Raw genomic sequence first — 12,046 nt, 5'->3', positions numbered from 1 at the left:
GATTTTCGTACAGCTGTTCCAGACCCATCAGTTCAAATATGTCCTCCCTGCTAACAGCCCTGGCTCCAATGCCCCATCTGCAGATGTAATCTCTCATCAGGGTGATGGTTTCCAGGCAGTCACCCCCAAGGCCTTTCGCATGGTCTGGAATCTTTTCCGGTATGCCTTGCGGGTCGGCTCAAGCTTGCGCAACAGAGCCTCCTTGAACCACTCATAGTCCCTGGTCTCCATCCCATCTGTCTGGCTGAACACGCCTATGGCTTTTAGCTCCAGGAGGGGGGTCAGATACTGCAGCCGATCTTCAGGGGCTACCTGGTGCAAGTGACAAGCCTTCTCGAAGGCAGTGAGGTAGGCATCTATATCCCCTCCCTCCTCGAGCAGGGCCAGCAAGCTAGCAGCCATGTGCCCTGCGGAATTGGCCTGGGGTCTAGCCCCACCCTGCCGCTTCTCTTGGCCACCTCCAGTTTGTGCTGCCGCTGTTTTTCCAGAATGCCTGAGCTGACATGGATTCATAGGGACGATGCTCTCTCTGCTTTGTACGGTCCCTGGGAGGAACCACCCTCTAGAATATGAACTGCACATAAGGGCACACTCTCTGTTGGGGTTAAGCCATAGGCTCCTCTGCCTTCCAGTACCACACCTCTGATCCTTCAGCACCCCTGCCTCTCTCCATAGCTTCCTCTGCGAGTCCACTTGAGCTGGACCCTTGGGGGCAGCTCCATCATGCCAACATGTTCCACTTGGTGGCTATGAGCTTTCAGTGTTAGTCCTAACATCAGAGTCAGGCTGAGCCACCTCTCCCGTGTGCAGGGGGTGGGGATCATCACGTCTTGTTCCCACTCAGCTCCTGGGATCTAGTTACAGGCCTGCAGGTATCCCAAGCAGAGCAGCTCCTCCCCATGCCTGCTCCTCTGCTCAGATTGACAATGTCCCTCCTTGGCAGGGTCCCGGGGAGTTCCTCCACACCCAAAGGGCCAGGCACCCGCCTTGCAGCAGAAGCAATTCACAGCCAGCGTGGGAGTCAGAAGGGTTTATTAGTTCTCAGGATCACAGTGTAGAAAGAATTTGCTAGTAGTTTAACTAGGAGTTACAGCAACGACCACCTGGAGAGCCCCATTCTCGGGGTTCCCTCCCTGCCGACCCCTCACGGGGGATTGGCCTCTTTCCCCCAGCCATCCTCAGACCTGTCCCCTAGCCCGTCCTGTGACATTGGCTGGATTAGGGGGACCATTTATAATGCGATTTAAGATCAATATGTGAAAATTACAATAATTCATATGAGAGGCCATGTCAGGTACCATTAGAAAGGTTCTAATTTACTACGTAGGATGATATTGTTTATGGGCATGTGTCATATTTGCATTGGACGTTATGGATATGTTTGATGTATCTGTATTTCAACTGTGCTGTGTTTCTGGATGACAGGATGTCTGCAGCACTAGTCTGATTAGTGGCCCATTAAGGGAACTCACAGGGACAATGGGCCCAGGGAGAAAAGCCAGGGATACACCTGATGAGTCACCAGGACTTACTCATGTGATGCTGGACTCCATCTTATTCTTGTAAATTTCCACAAGCAGCATGGCAAAGACCAAGGGACATAAAAGACAGCTGCACGACATCCATTTTGTCTTCAGTCAGTCTTCACCTAACTTCGATCAACTCATATACAACTGAAGCTGTGAATCAAAGGACTGAGACCCTCCAGGTACTGGATGTGCACCAGAAGGACTATACAAGCCTGCAAACACCACAATTCTACTGGAAACCTGCTATATATGGACTTTCCAATCATTTGTATGTATCTGATTGCTTTAATCAGTTAACATTTCTCTTATAGTTTGTTTCTTTCCTTTTATAATAAACCTTTAGTTTTAGTTACTAAAGGATTGGCTGGCAGCATGGTATTTTGGGGACGATCTAAACTTATATTGATCTGGTACTGTGGCTGACCGTTGAGGTCAGGAGGAACCTTTTTAGTAAAGAGCATAGACTTTTATATAATTTATCCTTTTACTGCCTGATTGGGAGCCAGAGCCTGAAATGCAGTAAAGGGGGCTGTGTATATTTTTGTTTTAGCTTCTTGATAACCAGTTCTGGGAGAATCTGCTCTCCTTTTGCAGCCTGCCATGATCTTGGCATTTACAGATCGTCTACCCTAGGCATGGACAGGTCACACCTCCCCAGTCCTTTTTCTCCTTCCCTGGCTAGGTGGCCACTCCTCCTACTCACAACCTGTTGCAACTAGTTGGGTCGAGGCAGGGGCTCCTTGCCATGTCTGCCTACGTGTGGCTAGGGAAGGCCTGTCCACCTTCCAGTGGCCTCTGCAGTGATCACACATCTGGGTCCCATCACCAAAATACATGCATAACACACAGGGGGAAACTGAGGCACACCCACAGCACTCAGAGAAACCCCCAAGAATATCTTCACCTTGTCACAGACTCCAGAGGAGAACAACAAAAATGGTAAATGAAAAAACTGGGCATGGTTAGTCTTGAGCAAAGAGGCTTGGGGGCGGGGAACCTGATAGCAGTCTTCAGATATGTCAAGGGTTGTTAGAAACAGGATGATGAGTTATTGTTCTCCATATCCACTGAAGGTAGGACAAGAAGTAATTGACTTAATCTGCAGCCAGGGAGACTTAGGGTAGCTATGAGAAAAACTTTCTAACCCGAAGACAGTTAAGTTCTGGAGCAGGCTTCCAGGCGAAGTTGTGGAATCCCCATCATGGGAGGTTTTTAAGAATAGTTTGGACAAACATCTGTCAGGGATGATCTAGGTTTATTGAGCGCAGGCGGCTGGATGTGATGATCTCACGGTCTCTTCCAGCCCTCCATTTCTATGCAGTTTATACTGATGAGATTACAAAGATTTTTAATCTGTCTATTCAGAGTCCAACTTTGTCAATGGGATGATCAGATGATGTCCTCCGTCTGCTCCCAGTGACTCATTTGTGACCCAGATACTGAATGATGCAGGAACCCAGCTCAACACCGAGTTTCAATTACGGAATGGCTCCTCTCTCACAAGGGATGTTTTCATGTTCTGGTGGGACAGCTTTTGAAATTATTCCACAATTTGCTTCTTGCAGGCCATTTTGACATGTTCAAAACCTGGATTCTGGGCTTGAGGCGCTAACATCAAGGATTATGTAAGGTCCTGCAATCTCTGAGCCCATACCCAGAAAGCATGATCAAAGCCCATGGGTCTTCTCCAGCTTCTGCAGGCTTGGTCTACTATCTCAATAGACTTCATTGTAGAACTGCCAAGCTCCCAGGCAGTAATCCAATTCAGTAATACTGGTTGTCATTGCTTTCCTAACAAAGATGGTGCATTTCATCCCACACCATCCTGTTCCTCCTGCACAGGAGATGGCTTATCCCTTCCTGGAAAATGCCTTCTACCGTGGTTTACTCATGGGTATTATATCTGATCTGGGTCCCCAGTTCATTTCCCAATTTTGGCGTGAATTTCCAAGCCTCCTTGGCACTGAGTCCCTCACCTTATCTGCCTATTATCCATATAATAATGGAGAGAGAGACTCAATCAAATCTTGGAGCAGTATTTCTGCTGCTTTTTGAGCTACCGCCAAGCTGACTGGCTTCTCCTGGTGTGCTACACGGAATTTGTATATAATAGTACAGTCTGCACCTCAACCCCACAGCCCATTCTTTGCAAACTATGACTTTCACCCAGACTTGCCCCTGACTTCTCCATTACCAGCTGCCACAGATTTAGCATCCCACCTCTACTGAGCGAACCAGAAACGCTTGCAGTCCACTAAAGAAGCCTATAAGCACCATGAAGACCAAAAGCATTAGGCTGTGCCCATCTGACTGTAGGAGACAAAGTGTGATTCTATGCCCAGAACTCAGACCAAGCTGCCTGTCCACCAAATTAGACTGCCTGTACCTTGGCTCCTTCAAGATTATAGACTTGATGACCAGTGGCCGCCAGGTTACAGCTGCTCAAGTCCTTGAAGATCCACTCCCTCGTTCAGATATCACTTTTAAAGCCCTATGCCAAAAACCATACCCAAACCACACATAACAAGCCACACATAACAGTCTGTGGACAGGAGGAGTTCTTGGTCCACCCAGTCATTGACACTCAGCAAGCTAGGAAACGTTGACTGAGAAGGCTATGGTCTGGATTAATGGTCTCAGGAGCCAGTAGAAGCATCCCTGTTCAGGACCTATTGCGAGAGTACCATCAGAAGTACCCCAAGAAACTGGGTCCTGAGGTGCCCTTAGATTGAGGAGAATACGTCTTGTCAGGAATCAAGGCCTGCAGCAGAGCCGGTCTTTGGGCAACTTAACGAGCCTAGCTGGCCTAATTGGTTAGAAGGCTTAGCAGACTGGCTCTTAAGCCCAGCAGCAGCAGTTCAGCAGCTGCTCAAAACGTTAGCCCATAGCTGTGATTGTTCCTGCACCTGCTTGCTCTCAGCCTTGGACCCAGGGCAGCCTCCTGCCTTGACCCCACTCTGGCCTTGTCTCACTCTAGGTAACCCTGTTCTGAGCCTGGGCTCCAACGCCTGACTCCTGACTGTGGCTGTGATCCTTGGCTCTGCCACTTTGCCTCTGACTGCAGAACTATTCATTGTCATATAGAACCTAGCACTTCAATCAGCCTCTGGATCAGAAGATGGAAGGACAGCTAATGTGACGCCAATTTTTTAAAAAGGCTCTGGATTTGATCCCGGCAATTACAGGCTGGTAACCTAACTTCAGTACCCGGCAAATTGGTCACAACTATAGTAAAGAACAGAATTATCAGACATAGAGATAAGCATGATTTGTTGGGGGAAGAGTTAACATGTCTTTTGTAAAGGGAAATCATGCCTCAACAATCTATTAGAATTTTTTGAGGGAGTCAAGGGTGATCCAGTGGATATAGTGTACTTGAGCTTTCAGAAAGCCTTTAACAAGGTCCCTCACCACCAGTTCTTAAGCAAACTAAGCGGTCATGGGATAAGAGAAAAGGTCATACACTCGTATGACTGAGTATTATCTAGACCATCCCTGACAGGTGTTTGTCCTCTCATGAACTAGTAACTTGTTAAAAAGATAGGAAACAAAGGGTGGGAATAAATGGTCAGTTTCCAGAATGGAGAAAGGTAAATAGCAGTGTCCACCCAGGTAGCTATACTGGGACCTGCAGTGTTCAACATACTCACAAATTATATGGAAAACCGTGCAGCCAGGGCACAAAATTTGCAGATGATACAAACTTACTCACTATCCAAAGCAGACTGCGAAGAGCTACAAAGGGATCTCACAAAACAGGGTGACTGGGTAACACAATGGCAGATGAAATTCAGTGTTAATAAATGCAAAGTAATGCACATAGGAAACATCCCAGCTATACATACAAAATGATGGAGGTCTAAATTAGCCGTTACCACTCAAGAAGGAGATCGTGGAGTCATTGCCGGTAACTGGCTAAAAACATCTATTCAATGTGTAAAAGAGCTAACAGGCCTTTGTTAGTTAAGCGCTGAGGAATGTGTTGCTGTGGCAACGCTGTCAAGGCTGCTAAGCTGTTACCATTGCTCAGTGCCCTTCTTGGCGCTCCTGCGTCAGCTGCACAAGCAGAGCGCTCAGCTCACTAATTCAGCAGACCTTGCTGTTACTTACAAAGAAAGGCCGCAGCCTCGGTTCGGTGGTGAAGGCGCTAGGCCAGGCTTATTGTTGACAAAGTACGGTCCTGGCGCCATGGTGCACTAACACATGTATGCCTGCAGCAATGGTACCAGCGTTGTCGGATACCCAGGATGCTGTGCCCTAGGTTGGACAAAGGTGACCCTCCCCTGGCTTCTTTTATCCATTAATACAAGCAAGTTATGTAGCTTATCTCCTTATCCATTATCTTTTATAATCCATTATCTTATATCCATTATGTATCTTATTGCCTTATCCATTATCCTGTCAGCCCATCATTACGAGGGGTCAGTGTGTTCCTAAACCAGCTCGTACAGATGTGTTTATGTAGTTACGTGAGAACGCTGGGTGTTCTTGTGCCATCCTCTTCTGTCAGCAATGTGCGAACGGGATTACCAATACCTGGTGTGTTACTGCGCTGTCAAGGCCAGGCCTACTCTGGTACAGACTTTGGGTCACACTGTTAGGTACGTGTAGCGCTCCAGCAAGGCTGACTTCAGTAACCATTAAGCAAGGGGCAGCAAATAGCACAATGCTGCTCTATAAATCCCTGGCACAGCCACACCTGGAATGCAGCATGCAGTTCTGGCCAACCCTACCTCAAAAACGCTTTATTGGAATTGGAAAAGGTACAGTGAAGGGCAACAAACATAAGTATCATTATCAACCATGTGTTCATACCCAGCCACTAATAGGCTATACCATTGCTCGGCTTTCTTTTTTTCTTTTCTGAATATCCTTTTTAAAAAACTCCTTCTTGTCCTCAGCCCTTCCCACCAGGAATTTTTTCCTGACGGCTTTTTCCCCCTTTTCAATTTTCCATACTTCATAGCTTCTACTTTATATTGATTTGCTATCTATTTTGCCTTTTAAAATAGAACTTAGCTATTGTCACAGAACCACAGGATCTGGACTATGCCCCAGTTTTTAATCAGTCTCCCTTTAGTGTGGCAGACCTCCAAGGGAGACCACTCCTTCAGCTGGGATAGGTCACGCAGCCTCACCACCTCCCTGACTCTGCAGCTGGGGTCCAGCACGCCTGCATCACACCATGAGCTCTGCTCAGCGAGGCCAACTGAGATTGGCTCCTGGTAATAGTGTGTACATTCCAGGGATTAATGCATCGCAACAAGGATTTGCAGTGACACCCAAGCAGGATTTTCAAAACACAATAGGATTTATTAGTCAACTGGCACACCGCACTGTACATCCGTAGTGTACCATAGAGACATAAAGGGTAAAACACAGTTGTTACCAGATTTGCCCTTCACCTTGGGGTATGCTCATTTATTAGGGTTACCTTCCTGGAAAGGAGGGGGGGTGTGAGTCTAGGGGTGTGCTGCTACGAATGTACTGTTTGTGTTACTTGTGTGTTCATAGGGCTACAAGCCCCCTCCCAATGGAGCTATCCTGCAGGACCTAAGGTTTTCAGGGCTGGGTTCCTCCAGCACCCAATTCAAATAACCCCCCCACAGATATACACACACATTTCAGATTAACCGAGTGCGTCTGAGCGGACCAGGCTATCAGCACTGTCAGCTGACCCCTTATGCGTCCCTGAACTCAGCAGGCTGTGTGACACAGCACTTTCAGTGGCTACCCTTATATGCCCCTTTGCCACGCACCAGAATAGAGCACACTTCTTGAGCAGGCTCGGTCCAAACAGCACTTTTCATCTACTCCCCTCGATTCAATCAGGCTGGGTCAAACAGCACTTGAGCCGCACCTTATTTGCCCCGGACCCCGTAGGCTAGGCAGAGTAGCACTTCCTGGCTGTCCCCTTCATATGCCCCTTTACACCACAATTGTTCTAGTAGTAACCCTTGATGAGCAAACCGCATAGGATTTTTTGGGCACTCCAGAGATCTTTGGCTTAGGTAAGAGAAGCGTTGCAACAGAGCAAGATAGGGACCAAGGACACAAAGGAATAAAATAAAGTTTGGAGAGAGAGAGAGAAAGTGGCAACCAGCTTGATTATAACAGTTAGTTTATTGCTAGGTGTATAAAACTTATGATACTAATAGTAATACCATACAAGGAGAGAAACACAATCAAACACTTACAGTACTACACAATTACAGTTGGGGTATTGGAGAAAGCTATCCCAGGTTTGATTACAAAAGTAGAAAGTTACACCTGGACTAAGGGGGGGGGGGAGGAGGAGGAGAAAAATGTGCTGGGGGAAGAAGGGGTGGGATTGATCTCACCACTCCATGCAGTTCAGAGGTTTCCAGGAACAGGTTTGTCATCTTAGGGTCTGGAGTGCTTTGAGTCTGGCAGCGCCCCCAGCACGATCAGTCAGGAAGAGAAGACAGGATACAGTGGAACTGATGCAGCATTTTGGATCCAAACATCAGAACAGAGGTTTGAGCTTTGATAGGGGATTTTTGTAGATGCCAGGTTTGTTTATGGATAGGTCTGCCTCCCACGGCTTGAGCGAGTGAGGGATCATCTGCTAGGATAGGTTGTAGATCCTTAATGATGTGTTGGAGAGATTTTAGCTGGGGGCTGCAGGTGATGGCCAGTGGTGTTCTGTTGTTTTCTTTGTTGGGTCTGTCCTTCTGGGTACCCGTCTGGCTCTGTCAATTTGTTTCTTCACCTCCCCAGGTGTGTATTGTAGTTTTAAGAATGTTTTATGGAGATCTTGTAGGTGTTTATCTCTGTCTGATGGATTGGAGCAAATCCGGTTGTATGTGAGGCAGTTGGCTGAGGTGATTTCAGAGCCATTGGCTATTATCTTTGAAAGCTCGTGGCAATAGGGGGAGGTCCCTGAGGACTGGAAAAAAGCAATTCTAGTGCCCATCTTCAAAAAAGGGAGGAAAGAGGATCCAGGGAACTACAGACCGGTCAGCCTCACTTCAATCCCTGGAAAAATCATGGAGCAGGGCCTTAAGGAATCCATTTTAAGGCACTTGGAAGCGAGGAGGGTGATCAGGAACAGTCAACACGGATTCACCAAGGGAAAGTCATGCCTGACCAACCTGACTGCTTTCTATGATGAGGTGACTGGTTCTGTGGATGTAGGGAAGGCGGTGGATGTGATATACTTTGACGTTAGCAAAGCTTTTGATACTGTCTCTCACAGTATTCTTATCAGCAAGTTAAAGAAGTATGGGTTGGATGAATGGACTATAAAAGGGATAGAGAACTGGCTAGAGCATAGGGCTCAACGAGTAGCGATCAATGGCTCCATGTCTAGCTGGCAAACGGTCACAAGCAGCGTTCCCCAGGGGTCGGTCCTGGGGCCAGTTTTGTTCAACATCTTTATTAATGATCTGGAGGATGGGGTAGATTGCACCCTCAGCAAGTCTGCGGATGACACTAAGTTGGGGGGGGGGGTGGTAGATACCCTGGAAGGTAGGAATAGGGTACACAGTGACCTAAACAAACTGGAGGATTGGGCCAAAAGAAATCTAATGAGGTTCAACAAAGAAAAGTGCAGAGTCCTCCACTTAGGCAGGAAGAATCCCATGCACAGCTATAGACTGGGGACCGATGTGCTAGGCAGCAGCTGTGCAGAAAAGGACCTGGGGGTAACAGTGGATAAGAAGCTGGATATGAGTCAGCAATGTGCCCTGGTTGTCAAGAAGGCTAACAGCATATTGGGCTGCATTAGGAGGGGCATTGCCAGCAGGACGCGGGAAGTGATTATTCCCCTCTATTCGGCATTGGTGAGGCCGCATTTAGAATATTGTGTCCAGTTTTGGCCCCCCCCCCACTACAAAAAGGATGTGGACAAGTTGGAGAGAGTCCAGCTGAGGGCAACAAAAATGATGAGGGGGCTGGAGCACAAGACTTATGAGGAGAGGCTGAGGGAACTGGGCTTGTTTAGTCTGCAAAAGAGAAGAATGAGGGGGGATTTGATAGCAGCCTTTAACTACCTGAAAGGGGGTTCCAGGGAGGATGGGGCTAGGCTGTTCTCGGTGGTGGCAGATGACAGAACAAGGAGCAACGGTCTCAAGTTGCAGGGCGGGAGGTCTAGGTTGGACATTAGGAAAAAGTTTTTCACTAGGAGGGTGGTGAAGCACTGGAATGGGTTACCTAGAGAGGTGGTGGAATCTCCATCTTTAGAGGTTTTTAAGCTGAGGCTTGACAAAGCCCTGGCTGGGATGATATAGCTGAGGTTAGTCCTGCTTTGAGCAGGGGGTTGGACTAGATGATCTCCTGAGGTCCCTTCCAACTCTAATATTCTATGATTCTATGCTCATGAGTCTCAGCATATTGTTTTGAGGATGCCTGTTCCAGTGTAATGTAGCTGCCATAGGAGGGCCTGACACAGGGTTGGGGGGGAGTGCTTTCTGATCAGCATCTCCAGTTAGCCATGGAGCTGGGTGGCAGCTCCCCTCTCCCCCCCCCCCCCCGTATTCAGAGGTAATACTTCCCCCTGGTTTTTTGGCATGCTAAATGCATCAAATGAAGTTTTGGGCAAAAATAATGTTACTTTGTGGCACATTCATCCTGCCCAGACACTGCTGCAGCCTGGTTGGACTACATGAAAATAGGCTCAGGCGCCCTGCAGTAGCACCAGGGAAGTTCTAGCCCAGCACAGATTTGATGCAGTGATGACCTCATAGTGGTGGTCTTTAGCAACAGCGCACTCAGAACTTCTTGGGATAAAGCGCTCCTAGGCGCAGACAGTAGGACAGTGCTGCTGGGCAGCAGGGCACGCTGAGACACTGACCGGTAAGGGAGATATGATCTGCTTTGGTGTGGTGTTGGGGGACTCTGCACTGATGGGTGAAGACTTCCTAAATGCAGTGCTCCCTTTTGCTGTGAAAGCTATTGAACCCCAAGAGTCCTTTATTTTGGGCTTCCTTCCTTCTTCAGCTCCAAGCCACTTCAGAGCTTGGGGTGCGGGAGGTATTTGTTCCCTGCCAGCAGTGTGGATGAGGATTTGTATGTCACAATTCTTCACATACCATTTAAACAGAGAAACAGAAAAGCAGCTGGCAAGAGCTTCCTGCTGCTTTTGAAATATCTCTGTAACTGTTCTGGGGGGTCCCCAGGATTGCGAATCACCTCGTTACCTCCTGCCTGTGGCAAGGCAGAATCTTCCCTGTGGTATCTCGATGTCAACTCCCTGACACCACCAGCCCATGAGCCACTCAAGCACGCCCCTCTGAGCTAGACCTGCCCTGTCTTTGCCTTGCAGGTTAACCAGAGGTGCATCCCAGTCCCTTTAAAGCACTCCTCTGTGCTATCCAGCCCGATATTGGCTACGCCCAGAAATACCAGCTCCTCTCCTCTCAAAGCCCAGTTTTATCTTAAACCACCATTCCTGTAAAACACACAGCACTTGTAACCACTTAAATAAATAATCTTTTGTTTTATTGTAAGAAAGAATAGAGGTTGCACTAGAAACCAGAGAGAGAAATGGAAACAAAAGATTACAAAACAAAAATTCATAAAACACAGTCTAAGGTCTACACTTATTAATACAACAGAACTTGTTTATTCGACCCTCCATTATTCAGCTCGCCCCATTAACTGACCCACCAGAACACACAGGTCCAGAAGTGGGTGAGCACTCCTGTTGCCACCAGATAGCACTGCAGCTTCATACTTTCCCATTGTCTGGATTACTGGAATTTTTGATTACCTGATCTGGCCCCAGTCCCAAATCATAGAATCATAGATTAGAGTTGGAAGGGACCTCAGGAGGTCATCTAGTCCAACCCCCTGCTCAAAGCAGGACTAACCTCAGCTATATCATCCCAACCAGGGCTTTGTCAAGCCTCAGCTTAAAAACCTCTAAGGATGGAGATTCCACCACCTCCCTAGGTAACCCATTCCAGTGCTTCACCACCCTCCTAGTAAAAAACTTTTTCCTAATGTCCAACCTAGACCTCCCCAACTGTAACTTGAGACCGTTGCTCCTTGTTCTGTCATCTGCCACCACCGAGAACAGCCTAGCCCCATCCTCCCTGGAACCCCCTTTCAGGTAGTTAAAGGCCGCTATCAAATCCCCCCTCACTCTTCTCTTTTGCAGACTAAACAAGCCCAGTTCCCTCAGCCTCTCCTCATAAGTCCTGTGCTCCAGCCCCTAATCATTTTTGTTGCCCTCCGCTGCACTCTCTCCAACTTGTCCACATCCTTTTTGTAGTGGGGGGCCCAAAACTGGACACAATATTCTAAATGCGGCCTCACTAATGCTGAATAGAGGGGAATAATCACTTCCCGTGACCTGCTGGCAATGCCCCTCCTAATGCAGCCCAATATGCTATTAGCCTTCTTGGCAACCAGGGCACACTGCTGACTCATATCCAGCTTTTTATCCACTGTTACCCCCAGGTCCTTTTCTGCAGAGCTGCTGCCCAGCTCGTCGGTCCCCAGTCTATAGCTGTGCATGGGATTCTTCCTTCCTAAGTGGAGGACTCTGCACT

The sequence above is a fragment of the Emydura macquarii genome, unplaced genomic scaffold (assembly GCF_026122565.2).
Source record: "Emydura macquarii macquarii isolate MOO-44397 ecotype Brisbane River unplaced genomic scaffold, CSIRO-AGI_Emac_v2 contig_1300, whole genome shotgun sequence".
Taxonomy (NCBI): domain Eukaryota; kingdom Metazoa; phylum Chordata; order Testudines; family Chelidae; genus Emydura; species Emydura macquarii.
The sequence above is the reverse complement of the archived record's forward strand: the minus strand, read 5'-3'. Positions refer to the sequence as shown.